At 44.0% G+C, this 7,110-nt stretch overlaps 1 long non-coding RNA gene across 1 annotated transcript; it reads right to left on the reverse strand.

The window, feature by feature from the left end:
* Nucleotides 1-425: 425 nt before the first annotated feature.
* LOC124268254 lies at nucleotides 426-5,923 on the reverse strand. Its single transcript, XR_006896248.1, has 4 exons — nucleotides 5,845-5,923; nucleotides 2,182-2,340; nucleotides 1,123-1,180; nucleotides 426-508 (listed from the first exon to the last, which is right to left on the reverse strand). It is a non-coding gene; the product is annotated as an uncharacterized LOC124268254 (long non-coding RNA).
* Nucleotides 5,924-7,110: the final 1,187 nt, after the last annotated feature.

Raw genomic sequence — 7,110 nt, forward strand, 5'->3', positions numbered from 1 at the left:
ATGTCTTAGCATAGTTCACATATGTGGGCGAGACGATGTCTTAGCATAGTTCACATATGTTGGCGAGACGATGTCCTAGCATAGTTCACATATGAGGGTGAGACGATGTCTTAGCATAGTTCACATATGTGGGCAAGACGATGTCTTAGCATAGTTCACATGAGGGTGAGACGATGTCCTAGCATAGTTCACATGAGGGTGAGACGATGTCCGAGCACAGTACACATATTCTACTGGAATAAAGTAACTGTGCATTATTTGATGTTACGCCATTTTTAATGCAAAAAGATTATAACATTATTTGTGGTGTTTTCCTAAATCACTGTTTAACTGTTGACAGGATGATATCAAAATTTGTATGATTTAACATGTGGCCAACAGAGTCTGACCAATCGTAAGTCGACTCTAACGAGCATGGGTTGATTCTGGTGTGGACAGAGCTGGCAAGTCAACCAATGGCAAACGAGTTAATGGAACAGGGCAACCAATGTCGACTGCAACAACGAATCTGTAAATAGAAAAGGCATATTACTGCACACATCCACAAAACAGTAATTCACGTTTCACCCGGGTTTTGAGCGAGTGAGTTGTTTTTTTCGCCGCTTTTAGCAATATTCTAGCTATATCACGGCGGGGACACCAGAAATGGGCTTCACACATTGCACCCATGTGGAGAATCGAACCCGGGCCTTCGGCTGGCTCCAGTATAGGGGTCAGGGTTTCAAGGTGAAGTACTGTTTTTTACAGCTCGGCATCGTGAACATTTCCCCAAATTGCAACAAAGGGCTGCTGTCTTAAAACTCACAACCTTGAGTGAGTGAGTTTAGTTTTGCGTCACTTTGAAACGTATTCCAGCAATATCACGGCAATATGGTGGGGGATACCAGAAATGGGATTCACACATTGTACCCATGTCGGGAATCGAACCCAGGTCTTTGGCGTGACGAGCGAAAGCTTTAACCACTAGGCCTCCTAAACGCCCCTGTGTAAGTCTTTAAGCGTCATCTATCTTCAATAATCTCGTACAATATGGTTATGTTCCATATCTGGTCCTTTCCGTGGATTTTAGTATGCATTTGATTAACGTGGGCAATTGACCGAACTTTAAACTTGTTTTATTACCTTAACCTGGGTTAACACATGGACAATTCAGCTGTTCAGCCAGGGAAACTTCAATCACCTGCGTAAGAAAAGAGTCAACGACGATTATTTGCAAGATTTTAAAAGGTAGGTGGGTTACAAAAAATAATAATTAAAGTACATCCTTTTGTGGATCGTTAACTATCAGTCAAAGAATAATGGAAAACCTCGAAATATACATTATGCGTCAATAAATAATTCTGCACCCAGGGGCAATAATATCCAGGGACCCTATCCACAATGCGTTTGTAGCTTTCCGTCATTCGTATACCAATGGTGTAGTATAGAGCCACGACATGTCGTAACGTTACGAACGCTTTGTGGATCGGAATATACACAATCAAATGCACAGATGTCATGCCAAACTTGTAAATTTCTTTTCATTTATTTCAGATTTGCCCTGCATTATTTAAGCAGTCTCACATTTAAAGGCCATTTTGTTATTGTATTATAAGCATTTCATAGTAACACTGAGACCAATGTTGAAGCACAACATTAAAACTGTTAGAAATAGCTTGCTATCAGGTTTTACATTTGCATTTTCAGACCTACTTTACTGAACAAATTTGTACCAATAGCCTTTCACTTTGCATCAAATCGTGATTTCACAGGATACAGGTACAAAAAATCAAAGGGCATGAATCATGCCTGCAAGTCCTTCTTTCATGCTCAGACCGGCTCCGTGGTGTAGTGGTTAGAGCGTCCGCCCGGAGTGCGGAAGGTCGCGGGTTCGATCCCCGACCGCGTCATACCAAGAGACGTTAATATATGGTACTTGTTGGTCCCTGCCTGGCGCTCGGCATTAATGGGTACAACAAGGACTGGTCGGCTCGGAGTCAGTATAATGTGTCCGAGTGGGGTATTCATGCTTCACTGCGGCATGGTATCTCAGTGGGCTAGCACTATCAAACCAGCTTAAGTCTGGGCTAGTACAAGCAGCCGCACATACACATACACACGCATGCACGTCGTCATATGAGCGAAATATTCTCAAGCACGACGTAAAACCCAATTTAACCTCACCTCTTTCATGCTCAGTACCTTAACGCACGGTTTTCCCATTGGATGCCAGGACTTCAATTGTCTGCATGTTGCACGTGGTCTTTCGCCCGCTCGCCGGCTACAACCGAGTTGTTTAAAGTTAAAGGTATACTGACGTGTCTTTTCTCTCTCTGGTACATATAGTCCGTCACACAGACCCTGAAACAAAATATATCCAAGAAAGCCAATTGTAGATTACCACGAAATGAAGATCTCTGGGCTTCTTTTCATTGCATTTTCTTACTGTAATTTAGGAACTGAATTTTCTTGTAATGAGCGAGTGAGTGAGTATGGTTTTACGCCGCTTTTAGCAATATTCCAGCAACAGCACGGCGGGGGACACCAGAAATGGGCTTCACATATTATACCCATTTGGGGAATCGAACCCGCGTCTTCAGCGTGACGAGTAACTACGTGTTATGGTTATGGTTATGTTATTGGTTTGGATGAAAACGTGAAACCTCGAGCCAATTCCTTCGCTTTAGGTTTTTCATCTTTAACCAAACCCTCAGAATCTGCCGTTAGTAAAGCATTGCCCACATAATAAATTAGAATCGTTTGAATAGTTAACAGACCAATGTCCTGTTGTGCTCCAGCGGGGATCGGGTGGTCAGGCTCGTTGACTTGGTTGACACATGTCATCGTATCCCAGTTGCCAAAATCGATGCTCATGCTGTTGATCCCTGGATTGTCTGGTCCAAACCCGATTATTTACAAACCGCCGCCTTGGAATATTGCTGAGAGCGGCGTAAAACTTAACTCGCTCACTCAACGCTGATAGCTGTATTGACTCATGTTTTGTTGCGGGATGGTCTCTGCTGTTTCCTTTTGCAATTGTAACGTAATGGACGATTCCCCTGTTTCAAGCCATCGTACGGAAAGGGACGAGTAGTTACGAACGGGCATCAGACTCGAAAAAGCTGGCTTCTGATTGGCCGAATGCGTTGCGCACAAGGCATCGGGCAGCACGGATCTCGTGACTGTAGCTGAGCGTCTGGGGCTTGTAGGGCACGGATTTTGACGAGCACATTTTACTCGAGGTTTCCCGAGGTTTGATTTCAGAAGAGTGAGTGAGCATGGTTTTACGGCGATTTTGGCAATCTCCCTGTATTATCACCGCCTTGTTTGTTTGTTGATTAATGCCGCACTCAGCAATATTCCAGCTATATGTGACGGTCTATAAATAATCGAGTCTGGAGCAGACAATCCAGTGATCAACAGTATGAGCACCGATCTACTTCATTCTGATACGATGTAGGGCTGGGACGGGTACTCGGGTATTCGAACCCGGGTCGGGTATAGCTGGAATCGAGTCCTATTTCTAGGAATCGAGTACCCGGAAAAGGAGAGAATTCTGTAATGTCAAGGGCAGATAATAACTTGTCTTTTTCATGATTGACGTAGCACTCATTTGCATCATTGGTATTGTCTGATTAATAGAGGTTATTATTAACGACTATAATATATCTGCGCATGAGCAGTGAGTAGTCAAGTTACAGTAACAGCAGGAGCGAAAAGTTCAATCTGTGTTTTAAGGAGGAATGTAAATAATGGTGTTACTCTCTATATTGTTTAAACAAACGCAAATTACATAGCTTAATTTCAGTTTCAGTGTCCTTTTGCTATCATTTCAAGTTTTCTTGAAAAATGTCTGTCAACTCGTGATTGAATATTCAGAAAGTTGACAGAAGCGCTTTATTCCTTACATTTCCGGCTACTCGATTCCGATTCGGGTAAGTACATGCGGGTACTCGATTCCATGTTTTCCTACCCGTCCCAGCCCTAATACGATGGCGTCAACCACCCGATCCCGATAGTCGCCTCCTACAAGCATGGGTTGCTGAAGACCAATTCTAACCCAAATGTGGCTGTATGGAGTGAGTGAGTGAGTGAGTTTAGCTTTACTCAGCTATATGCCATGCTATATGGCGGCGGTCTGCAAATTACAAATAATCGAGTCTGGCCCAGACAACCCAGTGATCAACAGCATGAGCATCGATCTACGCAGCTGGGATGTGATGACATGTGTCAACCAAGTGAGCAAACCTGACCATTTGATCCCGATAGCCGCCTCCTACGACAAGCATGGGTTGCTGAAGACCAATTCTAACCCAAAATGTGGCTGTATGGAGGAGTGAGTGAGTGAGTGAGTTTAGCTTTACTCAGCCATATTCCGTGCTATATGGCGGCGGTCTGAAAATTACAAATAATCGAGTCTGGCCCAGACAATCCAGTGATCAACAGCATGAGCATCGATCTACGCAGCTGGGATGCAATGACATGTGTCAACCAAGTGAGCGAACCTGACCATTTGATCCCGTTAGTCGCCTCTTACGACAGGCATGGGTTATTGAAGATCAATTCTAACCCGGATCTTCACGGGTCTCGGACCAGTACAAGCATCGACAGACGTACATGCATGTCACTAACTGTGCTTAAACACAGGTTCGTGATGTCCAAAAGACGTATTTACATGAAAAGACAGTACATGCTCGAAGGTGGTCAGTACAGGGAGATCTTGGTATGAAAATATTGTGGCACCGGAAGGAACTAATGGTATCAGAAAGGCACCAAAAGGAGTTCGATGTCCTGCGGGTGTGGAAAGGATGGTTGTAAATTTTAGGATATTGTGGCACCTGAAGGAAATAATGGTAACAAAAAGGCACCAAAAGGAGGTCAAGGTCCTTCGGGTGTGGACAGAAAGGTTGTAATATTGGGATATTGTGGCACCGGAAGGAAATAATGGTAACAAATAGGCACCAAAAGGAGGTCGAGGTCCTGCTGGTGTGGACAGAAAGGTTGTAATATTGGGATATTGTGGCACCTGAAGGAAATAATGGGCAAAAAAGGAGGTCAATGGTGTTTGCAAATTGGGATATTGGGCACCGGAAGGAAATAAAAAACAGGAGGAGGTCGAGGTCCCGCTGGTGTGGAAAGGATGGTTGTAATATTGGGATATTGTGGCACCTGAAGGAAATAATGGTAACAAAAATGCACTAAAAGGAAGTCAAGGTCCTGCGGGTGTGGAAAGAAAGGTTGTAATATTGGGATATTGTGGCACCGGAAGGAAATAATGGTAACAAAAAGGCACCAAAAGGAGGTCGAGGTCCTGCTGGTGTGGACAGAAAGGTTGTAATATTGGGATATTGTGGCACCGGAAGGAAATAATGGTTTCAAATAGGCACTAAAAGGAGGTCGAGGTCCTGCTGGTGTGGAAAGGATGGTTGTAATATTGGGATATTGTGGCACCTGAAGGAAAAAATGGTAACAAAAATGCACTAAAAGGAAGTCAAGGTCCTGCTGGTGTGGACAGAAAGGTTGTAATATTGGGATATTGTGGCACCGGAAGGAAATAATGGTAACAAAAAGGCACCAAAAGGAGGTCTAGGTACACAGTCGGCGTTATCTTACATTTATCAGTTTCCAGAGTAGCGGATACAGAACCGACTGCCGCGGACCTCCCGACTGATCCAGCACGTGGAACCATTATATACCTGTCCCGGCTCCCGAGTACCGCGCACTGGCATCAACATATCCATACCCACCACATTTCGCTGGTAAATAATTCACTTGGACGCAGCATTCGTTACAAAATCTGTGAAGACATAACAGCTGATTTCTGTAGATTTGTGTAACGGTGGAAAACAATGAACGGTGACTTACTGTGCAGTTATTCCGTGCTGTATGTTGAAACTGTTAATGGCATATTTAGGGGAGCAGAAATACATACAAACAGGTTAACAGTCACTCGCGGCGCCAGCGACGTGCATATGTATGCTGAGCGCTGACTAACAGAAGCAGCTTCTGAAGCCGGTATGTGGAGATTCGGTACAACTCGGGTGAACCCGGTTTCCCTTTTTCGGCAACCCTCGGGAGAGTTCGGTAACGCGGTCGGAGGCCCAGAGTTCCACCGTGACGGCAGCATTTTGTATATGTCTTTCAGTAAGTCACCGTGATCCTAAGTTGAGTCGGTCGGTCGGTTTAAAATAAAGAAAAAAACAATACTCCCGAACGTGGTCGGGTCGTCAGGATCGGTGTCCAGAAATTACGTGTAGTCGAACTCAAGTCAAGAATGATTGGACAAGTCAAACTTGCCGCAGCTCTGACATAAAGAATTGTTTGGGGCTCTTGCTGGGTTTAATTTTTGAGTGTGTAGATACACATTTTTAAATAGGTTAACATTATGTCTGGGTTAAATGCCAGTGTTTTGTGACAGAGGCGTTTGGAGAATAACATGAACATTTATTAGCATAGAAATGTATTTACCAACGATGAAGGGTCTGGAGAATGCTACCTTCTCAACGGCAGAAATATTGGTATCAATGTGGAACTTTGGAGATTCAAAAAGGGTGGGTTAGTGAGTTGCGTTTACGCTGCTTTCTGAGATTTGCTGTATCAAAGAGTGAGTATAGTTCTACGCCGCTTTCAGCAACATTCTAGAAATATCACAGCGGGGAACACCAGAAATGGGCTTCACATATTGTACCAATGTGGGGAATCGACGGGCGAAGGCTTTAACCTTAGGCTACCCCGCCGCCCCTACATAATATCAAGACTTGCAGTCTGTGAAGTTCGTTATGTCGCCCTGAATATCCAGTCAAGCTTGTTTTGGAAGCTTTAACCCCACGGATACCCAACCGCCCCTGTATATTCCAGCAATACCACAGCGGGGAACACCAGAAGTTGGCTTCACACATTGTACCCTTGTGAGGAATCGAACGCTTTAACCACAAGGCTACCCAACAGGCCCTCGTATCTTTGCGAGGATTAAAGATTATTAAAATATACATATAAATTTGAGATGACCCCCAACTCATAATACTTCACAGTACAATACATGACTGTCATTCATACAGTACATACAGTACATCATGACTGTCATTATTTTGTACTGTGAAGCATTTGAGTAGGGGGTTATCTCAAAAACAA

This window comes from Haliotis rubra, unplaced genomic scaffold (genome assembly GCF_003918875.1).
Source record: "Haliotis rubra isolate DU_JTF1 unplaced genomic scaffold, ASM391887v1 Scf137, whole genome shotgun sequence".
Lineage (NCBI taxonomy): Eukaryota > Metazoa > Mollusca > Gastropoda > Lepetellida > Haliotidae > Haliotis > Haliotis rubra.